We start from the raw sequence: 15,447 nt of genomic DNA on the forward strand, positions 1-15,447 counted from the left end.
CGCAGTCCTTGTGGAGACGAAGTCCTGACTCCACGTCGATGATACCCTCCAACGTGCTGTGTGGCACTACCACCGTGCTTAATGGGATAGATTTTGAACAGATCGAACAACTCAAAACTGGGCATGCATGAGGCGCTGTGGGCCAGCAACAGCAGCAGAATTATATCCAACCTCAATCTGTAACCTCATGGTCCGGCATATCCCACACTTTACCATTACCATCAAGCTGGGGGACCAATCCTGGTTCAATGAAGAGTGCAGGAGGGCATGCCAGGAGCAGCACTAGGCATACCTGAAAATGAGGTGTCCACTTGGTGAAGCCACAACACAGGACTACATACATGCTGAACAGTGGAAGCACCATGTAATTCACAGAGCTAAGCGATCCCACAACCAACGGATCAGATCAAAGCTCTGCAGTCCTGCCATATCCAGTTGTGAATGGTGGTGGACAATTAAACAACTAACAGGAGGAGGAGGCTCCACAAATATCAGAATGTCAGTGCAAGAGACAAGTCTGAAGCATTCACAACCATCTTCAGCCAGAAGTGTTGAGTGGATGATCCATCTCGGCCATCTCCTGAGGTGCCCAGCATCACAGATGCCAGTCTTCAGCCCATTTGATTCACCCCACGTGATATTAAGAAATGGCTGAAGGCACTGGATACAGCAAAGGTTATGGGCCCTGACAACATTCCAGCAATAATACTGAAGACCTGTGCTCCAGAATTAGCCGTGCCACTAGCCAAGATGTTCGAAACAGCTACAACACTGGCATCTACTGACAATGTGGAAAATTGCCCAGGTAAGTCCTGTACACAAAAACCAGGAAAAATCCAACCCGGCCAATTACCGCCCTATCTGTCTACTCTCTATCAAACACAAAGCGATGGAAGGTGTCGTCAACAGTGCTATCAAGCAGCACGTTTTTTTTTAGAGACACAGCACTGAAACAGGCCCTTCGGCCCACCAAGTCTGTGCCGACCAACAACCACCCATTTATACTAACCCTACAGTAATCCCATATTCCCTACCACCTACCTACACTAGGGGCAATTTACAATGGCCAATTTACCTATCACCTGCAAGTCTTTGGCTGTGGGAGGAAACCGGAGCACCCGGCGAAAACCCACGCGGTCACAGGGAGAACTTGCAAACTCCGCACAGGCAGCACCCAGAATCGAACCTGGATCCCTGGAGCTGTGAGGCTGCAGTGCTAACCACTGCGCCACTGTGCCGCCCAAATTTGCTCAGCAATAACCTGCTCACTGACGCTCAGTTTGGGTTCCACCAGGGCCACTCAGCTCTTGACCTCATTACAGCTTTTGTCCAAATATGGACAAAAGAGCTGAACTCAAGAGGTGAGGTGAGAGTGACTGCCCTTGACATCAAGACAGCATTTGACGAGTATGGCATCAAGGAGCCCTAGCAAAACTGGAATCAATGGGAATTGGGGGAAAACTCTCCACTGGTTGGTGTCTTATCTAGCACAAAGGAAGATGGTTGTGATTATTGGATGAAACATCTCAGTCCCAGGACATCACTGCAGAAGTTCCTCAGGGTAGTGTCCGAGGCCCAACTATTTTCAGCTGCATCATCAACGACCTTCCCTCCATCATAAGGTCAGAGGTGGGGGCGTTCGCTGATGATTGCACAATGTTCACAATTCGCAACCCCTCAGATGCTGAAGCAGTCAGTGTCCGTATGCAACAAGACCTGGACGACACTCAGGCTTGGGCTGATAAGTGGCAAGTTACATTCACGCCACACAAGTGCCATGCAATGACCATCTCCAACAAGAGAGAATCCAACTATCTCACCTTGGCATTCAATGGCATTACCATTGCTGAATCCCCCACTATTAACATCCTGGGGTTTGCCATTGACCAGAAATTGATGTGAACCAGCCATATCAGTACTGTGCCTGCAAGAGCAGGTCAGAGGCTAGGAATTCTGTGGCGAGTAACTTGCCTCATGACTCCCCAAAGCCTGTCCACCATTTACAAGGCACAAGTCAGGAGTGTGAAGGAATACTCTCCACTTTCCTGGAGCAGCTCCATCAACAATCAAGAAGTTCAATGCCATCCAGGACAAAGCTTGATTGGCATCCCATCTACCACCTTCAACATTCACTCCCTCCACCACCGATGCACAGTGGCAACAGTGTGTACCATCGACAAGATGCACTGTAGCAATGCACCAAGGCTCCTTCGACAGCACCTTCCAAACCCGCCACCTCTACCACCCAGAAGGACAAGGACAGCAGACGGATGGGAACACCACCATCTGCAAGTTCCCCTCCAAGTCACACACCATCCTGACTTGGAACTATATCACTGTTCCTTCACTGTCACTGGGTCAAAATGCTGGAACTCCCTTCCTAACAGCCCATGGACCGCAGTGGTTCAAGAAGGCAGCTCACCACCACCTGTTCAAGGGCAATTAGGGATGGACAATAAATGCCAGCCTAGCCGGCAACACACACATACTGTGAAAGAATAATTAAAAAAAGACATTAGTAGCTGCAAGAGATGCACGCAGACCTGCACTCCATCACTTTGTCCATGAGCTTCACACAGCCGTGGCAAAGCAAGAGGGAATGAGACACCTGGAGTCTCCATTGGGTTCACGTCCCTTTCAGGACAGCAGGGAGGTACAAGTGTGCCTTGTAAGGGGGAAGGAGCGACTGGCTGCCACATCTGGGGGCTCCTCTCTGGGTGCTGCTGGTGTGGACAGTAGCTCCAAAGCCCCTCTGCCAGTGACACATGTGAGGTAATGCATTTTGGAAGGTCTAATGCAGGTGGGAGGTATACAGTAAATGGCAGAACCCTTAGGAGTATTGACAGGCAGAGAGATCTGGGCGTACAGGTCCACAGGTCACTGAAAGTGACAACGCAGGTGGATAAGGTAGTCAAGAAGGCATACGGCATGCTTGCCTTCATCGGTCGGGGCATAGAGTATAAAAATTGGCAAGTCATGTTGCAGCTGTACAGAACCTTAGTTAGGCCACACTTAGAATATTGCGTGCAATTCTGGTCGCCACACTACCAGAAGGACGTGGAGGCTTTGGAGAGGGTACAGAGGAGGTTTACCAGGATGTTGCCTGGTCTGGAGGGCATTAGCTATGAGGAGAGGTTGGAAAAACTCGGATTGTTTTCACTGGAACGACGGAGGTGGAGGGGCGACATGATAGAGGTTTACAAAGTTATGAGCGGCATGGACAGAGTGGATAGTCAGAAGCTTTTTCCCAGGGTGGAAGAGTCAGTTACTAGGGGACATAGGTTTAAGGTGCGAGGGGCAAAGTTTAGAGGGGATGTGCGAGGCAAGTTTTTTACAGAGGGTGGTGAGTGCCTGGAACTTGCTGCCGGGGGAGGTGGTGGAAGCAGATACGATAGCGACGTTTAAGAGACATCTTGACAAATATATGAATAGGAAGGGAATAGAGGGATATGGGCCCCGGAAGCGCAGATGGTGTTAGTTTCGGCAGGCATCAAGATCAGCGCAGGCTTGGAGGGCTGAATGGCCTGTTCCTGTGCTGTACTGTTCTTTGTTCTTTGTTTGTTCTTTGACACCAGTGCCTCCATCATCCCCGATGACAGAGGGGTTCCCTGTACCTGTGCAGGAGGCCCTCAGTTTGTCAGTAGGTCTCAGGCAGACGGTGGATGGCCGCCAAGGTAATCCCAAGCCAGAGACAGCAAGGTCAACAGCCTGTCTCTACTTCAGCTGACAGCATCCGGAAAAGAGTTAGGGGTTCACGGGTCAATGTACATTCCAGATGGATTGGATTGCATTTGGTGTTACGTGGAATAAAGAAATGATGTTTTCTCACTATGTCTCCTACCTAGTGTTGATGCCCTTTGGGAATTTGTTTGAACTCTTCCTCCCAAGGGGCTGGAAGGGAGGGACCAGATCCTGAGCGCTCAACGCTTCAGCCTTGCCACTGTGCACCCGGGGCTGCAGTGCAGAAGGAAGGAGGTGACAACAGAGCTCCTTAAAGGTAAGACTTAATTGCTATGGTTCCAGAAGGTGGTAAGGGTCAACAAAAACATTAATGTATAAGGATGTCTTGTGCCTCCCTTGCACTTATCTCATGGTGCCTTTCCTGCTGTGCTTGGGGCCCTTCATCTGGCACTGCCTGAGCAGCATCCTCCTCCGCATCCTCATCATCAGAGGAGGCATCGCACTCCACAATATCCTCACTGGTCAACACCTTCCCCCTCTGTAGTGCCAGGTTGTGCATTGCACAGCAAACCACCATGATAAGTGAGACCCTCACTGGAGCATACTAAATGGCTCCACCGGCTCGAGCGAGGCACCTGAATCACATCTTCAGAAGCTCAAAGGCCTGCTAGATGCTCGGGTTAACCCATGGCAGATGTTGTACCTCTCCTCTGCATCCATTCTTGGGTTCCTCACAGGCATCAGTAGCCATGTCCTCAGTGGGTCGTCCTTGTTTCCAAGGATCCATCCCTGAATGTGAGCGAGAGAATGGAAAATGTCTGGTACCTGGGACTGTTAAAGTATGTAGGCGTTGTGACTGCTTTCTGGGAGTCGTGTACACACACCTGTAGGATCCATTTGTCATGGTCACAGACCAGGTACATTGAGCGACTGGAAGCCCTTCCTATTGATGAAGGCAGCAGGCTTCTCCGTGGGAGTCTTCCTGGCCACATATGTGCAGTCAGTGACCCCCTGCACCTGGGGGAATCCAGCGATGGCCTGGAATCCTATAGCCCTTTCAGATTGACTGTTGGGATTGGTGACGAAGAACATATATTCACTGGCTGTCCTGAACAGGGCATTGGTGACTTCCTTGATGCAGATTCGGAGATACCATGCACATCTCCAGTGGATCCCTGGAATGATCTGGTGGCACAGAAGTTAATTGTCGCAGTCACCTTCAGAGACACTGGCATTGGGTGCCCACCAAGTCCCATGGGGCTAAGGTCATCCTGCATTATGATGCATAGATCAGTGACGGCCTCCCTGGAGAGGTGGAGTCTTCGGAGACACTGCCGCTCAGACATCTGCAGGTAGTTGAGCCTCAGCTGGTACACCCTCGCTGGATGCTAGCTTCTGTGCACAGCAGCTGGTTGGCATGCCCCTATGCGTTCTTCTCCAACCTCCTGTTCCCGAGGCTGGCCCCTCTGTGGCCCCCCCCAGGCTGCTGTGGTGCTCCTGCCGGTGCCTGTGCCTCCCTTCCTTTATGCTGCTCCTCCTCCTCAATAGGTCATTGAAGCCAGGCTGAATGAGGCCCATGACAGGTTGCCTCAGAATGGAAGGTCTTCATAGCAAACGCCCCCCCCCCACCCTTTCACTCACTGGTCACCTCTAATAAGGTGGCATTGCCCCGATGGCATTCTAGTGTGGATCCCCTGCAGAGCTGGCACTTTGGTCCCCATTCCTGGCAGTGATTTCTGATGCCCTCCCTCCTGCACCCCCGTTGCCAAGTGGCGCTACCTCACCCGATGGCTTCCCAGTGAAGCCAACAATGAACTTCCATCTTCTTGTCGCCTCCTTTAACCAGGCGAGGCCCTGAAGACCCGTGATTCCTGTGCACCATTTGTTTAATTGGATCCAGTAAATAAAATTGCTGACTATTGGGCTCTTAACTACTTTAATTGCCTTCCCACCTCATGGATGTGCGAAGTCTGCCCTCCATGTTGGCTGCCAGCAGTAAAATCTGGAAGGTACGTCCTATTTATACTACCCACCACCCCCCCCCCCCCCCACCCCCAACCCCGCTGCCTCCATTCCCGTCTCAAATGGTCCCTTAAAAGTCCGGCCAATGTGACGAGGAAATTATTTCCTCTCGTGGAGCAATCCAGAACAAGAGGTCATAACCTTAAAATTAGTTCTTTCAGGAGTGAAATAGGGAAGTCTCTCAAAAGACTATGGCTACTTGGTCAATTAGAGATTTCAAGACTGAGATTGGTGGATTTTGTTCAGTAAAGGTATCAAGGAATATGGTGCAAAGGTGGGAAAATGGAGTTCCGGAACATGATCTAATTGAATGGTGGAACAGTCCTCAGGGCCTATTCCTGTTCCTGTTGGGAGGCCTACACATGGCACCATTTCTGCATGTGGCAGGTAGAGAAGGAATGGTAAAGTTGGTCCCTGTGGGAGTAGGAGAAGGCAAATCCCAGTTGGATCAGTGAATTGGTGAGAAGCAGCACAGTAAAAGTTGTGTCACACAGCAAAAGTGAAATGTGCAAAATACATACTTTATGCATTTTTTGTGTTTTTTTATGGCTGCTTAGTGTTCTTATACACTCAGGTAACTTTTTATAATTTCTGTTAGCTTCAATAATTTTCTTATGTGTCAGCCTTAACTCAGTGGGAGAACTCTTGCTTCTGAGTCAAAGGTTGTGGTTCGAGTCTCAATTCAGCGATTTGAGCATTTAATTTAGGCTAAGACTAGTGCAGTACCGAGGGAGTGAAGTTTTGTGGGACGTTCTGAGCTCATGAAAGGTGCTATATAAATACAAGCTCTTTCTCCTCTTGGGGAAAATAGAAATGTGAATGGCCAAAACATTTGAATTCCCCAATTCTCATATTGCAGTTTCGTCAGTTTCCTGACATCAGGACCCCTTACTTACAGTTTAGAGTCTATAAAGGAACTATAGATTGTTTATTTTAAGTGCACAGAATGATGAGTACCCAGTGAGGTAATGTCAAACTTTACTCCTGGAGTTTGGTGCTGTAATGTAGCCCCGAAGTTTAACCCGATTTGATTACTTATATATCGAATTACTGTCAAATATAAGGTGAGGGAGGTCCCTCACCTCCACCTTGGTTGACTGGGGCCTCAACCATGTCTGTCCCATTTCTTACATTTCCGCCCTCACTCCTTCCCCTCTTTCCCAGAACAATGATACAATTCCCCTTGTCCTCACCTTCCACCACATCGGCTTCCATTTTTAACAGATCATTCTCCATAATTTCCGACACCTTCAGCGTGATGCCATCACTAAACACATCTTCCCCTCCTTTTTCAGCATTCCAAAGGGATCGTTCCCTATGTGACACCCTGGTCCACTCCTCAATCACCCCCCAACACCCCGTCCCCTTCCCACGGCACCTTCTTATGCAAGTGCAGGAGCTGCAACCCCTGTCATTTTACCTTCTCCCTTCTCACCTTTCAGGGCCACAAACACTCCTTCCAGGTAAAACAGCCATTTACTTCTATTTTGTTCAATTTATTATACTGTATCCACTGCTCACGGTGTGGTCTCCTCTACACTGGGGAGACCAAATGTAGATTGGGTGATCACTTTGTCAAACATCTCCATTCAGTCCATAAGTGTAATCCTTTGCTTTTGTTTGCTTGTCATTTTAATTCTCTGCCCCACTCTGACCCCTCTTCCTCAGTCTTCTGTACTATTCTAATGAAGCCTTAACAGAAGCTCAATGAACAGCTCCTCACTTTTCAGTTAGTCAACATTGAGTTCAATAATTTTTGATCATAACCACTGCTTCCATTTTTTCACACAGCAGGTGCTGGTAATGATTCCGCTGTTGCCATTTAGACCACCTCTAGAACCAATGTTCCCTCTAAATTGCGGCTGCACGGCAATGGGGAATGTGTCGTGCAGGGAAGAAAGAGGCGGCGCACAAGCAAGGTTCCCTTTAAAAAGGGTGCATGCGTGGCCACACATCAGTCTTAAAGGGACTGCTCAATGTAACAAGCTGGCCGCACACAGCAAACAGAGGTTAGAGGGAATGTTGCTCTAGACCCATCCTTTGTTTCTTTATTGTCTTTATTTGTCTTTCACCATTATCCCTTTTGTCAGTTCATCACTCCTGCCCTCCATTGTATCACAGACTTTTCCTTTTGTTCTTTCCTTCCCTTCGCCTTTTCCCTGCCTCTGTACTTGCTAACAGCGTAACATGTGTAACATTTTCCAGTTCTGATGAAAGTTCACTGACCTGAAACATTGGGTAGAATTTTCAATCTCTGGGGGAGGTGGGACTGGAGGCAGGACTGGGGGCAGGCGAGGGCACAAATTCGGATCCCCGAGCAGCACGCTGGCTGTCTGATGTGGTCCCACCTCCCAGCAATTTTTGAAGGGGCATCAGGACCTGTATGCCGGCAAGCTGCACAAACCCGGCACTTAACATACAAATGAGGCATTTAAGAGCCCGTTAAAGAGCAGAAAGCTACTTTTGATTGCAGGCGTGGGGACCACGTAGGGTCACGACCACATCCCCAAGTAGGAGGCGGCATTGCAGTGAGGAGCCAATCACTGAGGTGGGTCCATTTAGCATCAGTGCATTAAAGTGGAATGGGTCAGAGAGCTGCTCAGGCAGTGGCACACAGTGGCCATTGAGTGTGCAAAGGTCACATAGAGGTAGCTCTGTAGGCACTGGAGCTTTTGAGGGGTGGGGGGACTGACTCTGCAGAGGCATAGCAGGTGGTCCAGGCAGCAGTGACCTTGCTCTAGATGCAAGGGAGACCAAACATAGAGATGGGGCTGAGCTACTTGGATATTAGGACGAAAGCGATGAGGAGCAGCTGCTCACACAGCAAGTGGCACTGAGGCACGCAGCGGTGTTGGATGAGGGGCTGAGAGGGAATGACGGTGATACCTTCCACATAGAGCATAGCGACAATTCTGAATCTGCAAGTGTCAGTGTCGCTGAAGGATGTGCCTATCAAGGCAGATGGTAGTAGAGTTGTGTGCACTGGTGGAGGGCTACTTCAATCCTCACCAGTAACCGTCAAAGTGACAGTGGCACTGTACATCTTTGCCTGTCAGTCCTTTCAACGGTGGCAGCTGACCTCACTGACATCTCACAGTCGGCTGCACATCTGCATACCGAAGGTGATGGATGCCCTGTTTGAGAGGGCATTGGATTACATTGAATTCACCACTGATAGGGTCACACAGGCACAGAGGGAAGTGGGATTTGCCTCCATCGCTGGACTGAGGTGCAGGGGGTTGTCGACTGCACCCATGTGGCCATCAAAGCACCGGCAGAGCAGCCCGGGGCATTCATGAATAGGAAGGGATTCCACTCTTGCAACGTTCAGCTGATGTGTAACAACCACAAGCATTTCCTGCAGGTACCTGAATAGCTGCAATTACTCCTTCATCCTTGGGCAATCACAGGTGCTGTAACTATTCATGCCATTGGAGAGACTATGTGGATGGTGTTCCAACTGAAGTGGGAGGAGTGCAATGTCTTTTCTAGTCCCACTTCTCTGCCGGTCACAACAAATGTTTACCCTGTTACCAATTTGATCAATCATATACTTTACTCTTTATCCCAGAATAAAATACACCAACCAGGTTTCTTTAATAAACAACCAAATTATCAGTTTATTATCAAACAAGACTTATTCAGTAATGAAGCAAAGCATTAACACACAGATTGAAATATGAAATTCCCTTTTTAAATTCCCTACACACACACACACACACACACACACACACACACACACACACACACACACACACACACACACACACACACACACACACACACACACACACTACAGAAATTCTCTCTGCAAAAAAGAATACTTTGACCAGCTACTTGCTAATTCTTGAAGAAAAAAGAGAAGATATGGAAGTTGTCCCTTTTGGTCTGGCATCCGGGTATATGGAGACGAGTCACTGGGATCTTTTCGAAAGCAGTTCTTTTCAGGCGGCATTGAGAATTAATCTGTCAGGTTTTTTAAGCTTCTCAAGAGAGATGCAGCACCAGGGATTTTAGTTCTCCCACACTGGATCATTGCAGGGTTTCTTCAGAGAGGTAGAGAAAGAGGTGAGCTGGGTGGTTTCTTTATCCTTGGCAGGTAAAACACCAACTGTCTTTAAAACAGTTCACACCCCAACAGACAGTCAACCTGCTGACCTCCATAAACCTTGACATGTGGCTTCTCTGTAAACATCTTTCCCAGGTCACCGAGGTTTCTGTTGTTTAATGAGCTTAAAGCACAGGTTGTTTTCAAACAACATCTCAAGTGTCCTTTCAGTGAACTTGGTAAAAAAAAAAACGCATCCATAGAATCTTTTCAGTTTTAACACAAGTCCTCAAAAAAATATTAAAAATGGAAGCACTTTCCATTGACAAGATGGTTTCTGACACCAACTGACACACTCCAGTTCACTCCCTCAAGGGTGTTTCGGATTGTAGTGGTCTGCTGCACTGTTCACAACATGGCTTACCAGACAGGTGTGGACCTCAATGAAGGAGAAGCAGACCAGCAGCCCACTTCTGAGGAGGAGGAGAGTGACCCAGCCTTGCAAGGACCTCCAGAGGTCCGAGTGAGGCCTCAAGGCATCAATCAGGATGGAAGGGATGCTCAAGCCACTCTGATTCAGGTATATTTCTCCTGAGGGCTCCTTAAAGACACTTATCCTGGAAGACAAGCAGCTCATGACCTCACCTTTCTATGGGTAAATCCAAGATGCAAACAATTCATACAGGCTCCATGGGTCTCCACAGTGCCTGGAAGATGAGATCCCAGCTATGTCAATTATCACACTCATTTGTGTTTCTCCCCCATCTCATAATTCGTGTTTAAAGATGTCAATCATGGGACTCACGTGGGCCTGGGTGCTATCATACTCATTTTTATTACAATACATTGATTTATTTTAACATATCAAAAGCATAACAAAGGTCACCCAAGTGAGCCAAATTATGAGACTACTAATGCGGAGACCTCCAATCTTGGCCAGGTGCTTCCCTGTGGAAGAGTCCGAGGTGAAGGCAGGCAGTTCATGTATGTGTACATAAGGCTGAGATGCCTGTGGCGGTCGTCCTCAGCACCGTGGTGCCAGTGTGTGCACTGCAACAGGCTGCCCCACCTGCAATGATGCAGGGGCAGCCATTGCCACATAGCTTTCCTGCATGAATGGTGCTTCAGTTGGAGGGGTCAAGGAAACATCAGATGATGAAGGTGCCCTGTGAGGGGTTTCCCCCTCACACTTGTAATTGCCTGTCTCAGACCTTTCATGGGCCGCTTGAGCATTAGATTTGACGACCAGCTGGGGCGCACCTGACATCCGCTCCATTCATTGTTGTGTCATTAGTGCCATTGATCGGTCAATGCTACATAAAGTGGCATTCATTGCCTGGCAGTCAGTGTGCTGCTCCTGGATCCACTCAGCTTGATGCTGCATATGGCTTTCCAAGAATTTGACCACTCTCTCACTGGATGAGCTCATGCACTCCTATGCCTGAATCATGGCTGAGAACATGTCATGGATGGACTCCTCCACTGTCTGCCCATAACTCCACACAGCTTCATAGAACATTTGGGCACATCTCCCGCTGCTTCATTAGGAAGACATGTCTTGTGTGTGACACCTGAAGCTCTGCATCTCTGTCCATCTGAGCATGGTTGTGGCTGTCCTCCTTCCTCCCAGCTGCCTCTGCCTCCCTCACCTCCTTCCTCCCAGCTGCCTCTGCCTCCCTCACCTCCTTCCTCCCAGCTGCCTCTGCCTCCCTCACCTCCTCTGTGATGTGTACCTTAACCTGTGCCACCCATTCTTGACTTAAGGGCCCACTGAGTTGTATGTGTCTGTGCTGGTGGAGGGTGTGCTTCACTGATGTGATGGTGCAACCTTGCTCACGTCATCCTTCTGTTCAGATGACACCTACCCTGTCACTCTGGCCTGCATTGCATCCCCCTCCACAGCTGTCCCTGTGGCAGACATCAGAAGCTGGTTATGCCACAGGGACATATTGCTTCTGCCAAACTGAAGCAGGCCAGTCTTCTTCTCTTCTTCTTCTTCTTTGGCCTCCTTGTCTCGAGAGACAATGGGTAAGCGCCTGGAGCTGGTCAGTGGTTTGTGGAGCAGCACCTGGAGTGGCTATAAAGGCCAATACTAGAGTGACAGACTCTTCCACAGGTCCTGCAGATAAAATTGGTTGTCGGGGCTGTTACACAGTTGGCTCTCCCCTTGCGCTCATGTCTTTTTTCCTGCCAACTGCTAAGTCTCTTTGACTTGCCACACTTTAGCCCCGCCTTTATGGCTGCCCACCAGCTTTGCCGATCGCTGGCAACTGACTCCCACGACTTGTGATCAATGTCACAGGACTTCATGTCGCGTTTGCAGACGTCTTTAAAGCAGAGACATGGACGGCCGGTGGGTCTGATACCAGTGGCGAGCTCGCTGTACAATGTGTCCTTGGGGAACCTGCCATCTTCCATGCGGCTCACATGGCCAAGCCATCTCAAGCGCCGCTGACTCAGTAGGGTGTATAAGTTGGGGATGTTGGCCGCCTCAAGGACTTCTGTGTTGGAGATACGGTCCTGCCACCTGATGCCAAGGATTCTCTGGAGGCAGCGAAGATGGAATGAATTGATACGTCGCTCTTGGCTGACATACGTTGTCCAGGCCTCTCTGCCGTAGAGCAAGGTACTGAGGACACAGGCTTGATACACTCAGACGTTAGTGTTCCGTGTCAGTGTGCCATTTTCCCACACTCTCTTGGCCAGTCTGGACATAGCAGTGGAAGCCTTTCCCATGCGCTTGTTGATTTCTGCATTGAGAGACAGGTTACTGGTGATAGTTGAGCCTAGGTAGGTGAATTCTTGAACCACTTCCAGAACGTGGTCGCCGATATTGATGGATGGAGCATTTGTGACGTCCTGTCCCATGATGTTCGTTTTCTTGAAGCTGATGTTTAGGCCAAATTCATTGCAGGAAGCCGCAAACCTGTCGATGAGACTCTGCAGACACTCTTCAGTGTGAGATGTTAAAGCAGCATCGTCAGCAAAGAGGAGTTCCCTGATGAGGACTTTCTGTACTTTCGTCTTCACTCTTAGACGGGCAAGGTTGAACAACCTGCCCCCTGATCTTGCGTGGAGGAAAATTCCTTCTTCTGAAGACTTGAACGCATGTGAGAGCAGCAGGGACAAGAAAATGCCAAACAGTGTAGGTGCGAGAACACAGTCCTGTTTCACGCCACTCAGGATAGGAAAGGGGTCTGATGAGGCGCCACTATGCTGAATTGTGCCTTTCATATTGTCATGGAATGAGGTGATGATACTTAGTAGCTTTGGTGGACATCTGATCTTTTCTAGCAGTCTGAAGAGACCACGTCTGCTGACGAGGTCAAAGGCTTTGGTGAGAGCAATGAAAGCAACGTAGAGGGGCATCTGTTGTTCGCGGCATTTCTCCTGTAGCTGATGAAGGGAGAACAGCATATCAATGGTGGATCTCTCTGCTTGAAAGCCACACTGTGCCTCAGGGTAGACATGCTCAGCCAGCTTCTGGCGCCTGTTTAAAGTGACTCGAGCGAAGACTTTCCCCACAATGCTGAGCAGGGAGATTCCACGGTAGTTGTTGCAGTCACCGCGGTCACATTTGTTTTTATAGAGGGTGATGATATTGCATCGCGCATGTCCTGGGGTACTGCTCCCTCGTCCCAGCACAGGCAAAGCAGTTCGTAGAGTGCTGAGAGTATAGCAGGCTTGGCACTCTTGGTTATTTCAGGGGTAATGCCGTCCTTCCCAGGGGCTTTGCCGCTGGCTAGAGAATCAATGGCATTACTGAGTTCTGATTTTGTTGGCTGTACGTCCAGCTCATCCATGACTGGCAGAGGCTGGGCTGCATTGAGGGCGGTCTCAGTGACAACATTCTCCCTGGAGTACAGTTCTAGGTAGTGCTCAACCCAGCAGTCCATTTGCTTGCGTTGGTCAGTGATTGTGTCCCTGATTTAGATTTGAGGGGGGCGATCTTCTTGGTGATTGGCCCAAAAGCTCTCTTAATGCCATCATACATTCATCTGATGTTTCCGGTGTCTGAGGCCAGCTGAATATGACTGCATAGGTGTTGCCAGTAGTCATTTGCGCAGCGCCTGGCTGTTCTTCGTGCAGCGCTTCTGGCTGTTTTAAGTGCTACGGATGTTAACTCGCTGGGGATTTCTTGTAGTTCAGCAGTGCAATGCGCTTAGCGGCTATGACAGGTTCCAGCTCTTCAAAGTGAGATCGAAACCAGTCTGCGTTCCGCTTCACATGTTTGCCATAGCTGGTCACTGCTGAATCATAGATGGCCTCTCTGATGTGGGCCCACTTGGTCTCTGCATCCCCTGTGGGAGTGTTTTGAAGGGCTTTTTCAAGTGAATTTAGAAATTTTTGTAACAGCTGTGGATAAATTCTGCTCGTGTAGATGTGTGGGTGGCCCTTCTGCTTGGAGTGATGCAGCTTCTTTGGTTTGAGTCTAACCTTGCTGCACACGAGGGAGTGGTCGGTGTCGCAGTCTGCACTGTGGAAGCTGCGTGTGATTTGAACACTGTTTATGGAGGCTCGTCTTGTGATGATGAGGTCCAGCTGGTGCCAACGACGTGATCTTGGGTGCCTCCAAGAAACCGGGTGACAGGGTTTAGTGTGAAAGAATGAGTTGGTGATGCAGAGGTTATGATAGGTACACAACTCAAGCAGTCTCTGTCCATTCTCATTCATCCTTCCAATGCCATAGCGCCCAAGGCAGGAGGGCCACGAGTCATGGTCGGTCCCAACCCTGGCGTTAAAGTCCCCCAGCAGGAACAGATGTTCGGTGTTGGGGATGCTACTAATATTATGGAGTTCCTCGTAGAACTAGTCTTTATCTTCAGGTGGGGAGCAGAGTGTTAGAGCGTAGATGCTGAGTGGGTGTACTGGACCAGAGGCGGTGAGCAGTCGGATGGACAGTATGCGTTCTGAGCCATTTGAAGGTGGCTCTATCATGCTGAGCAAAGAGTTTCTGATGGCGAAGCCCACTCCATGCTGTTTTGGTTCTTCAGGATCCCTACCTTGCCAGAAGAAGGTGTAGTCTTGCTCTGTTAGAGATCCGCTTGCAGGGAGGCGTGTCTCCTGAAGTGCTGCAATGTCCACATTGAGTCTGCTGAGCTCGTTGTTAATGACGGCGGTCTTCCGAGAATCGTTGATTTGTGTAAGGTCTTCCGACAGGCTAGGACACATAGTTCTGACGTTCCAGCTTGCAAAACGAAGGGCTGATACCTTCTTTCCTTTTTTCGTGCTGTTTGGTGCGGTGTTGCAGTCCACTTTTCGGGCAATGACCCTGAACTCCAAGCACCCATTGAAGCAGGCAGACTGTGGCGGGACACAACCGGGGGCTTCCCGGTTTGAGGCGGGCGGTAGCTGTCCAGTGAGGTGCGATGACCTCTCCCACTGACAAAGGCAACCTGTGGCGCCCAATCTCTATGCCAGTTGAGCTGGAGTTATAACCCGTAACTGCTGCCTTCCGTGTTGTTTCGGTCGCTGTGAAGCGACTATGGAGTGACCTCTCCATGGCGCATGCCTGGGCGAATGTATGGAGGTTGTGAGTTGCCCAAGCGTCAAAACCCCCCTCTTGGCCTTTCTGGTGGGGTCCAAAGGAGTGCAGAGCACGACGTTTGGCACCAGTATGGCTGCAGGAACTGTCGGACACATGCCAAAGGTGACACATGACCGCCTACTGGGTTCCGCTCCGGATTTTCTGTTAG

Source organism: Heterodontus francisci, chromosome 2 (assembly GCF_036365525.1).
Source record: "Heterodontus francisci isolate sHetFra1 chromosome 2, sHetFra1.hap1, whole genome shotgun sequence".
NCBI classification, from domain to species: Eukaryota; Metazoa; Chordata; class Chondrichthyes; order Heterodontiformes; family Heterodontidae; genus Heterodontus; species Heterodontus francisci.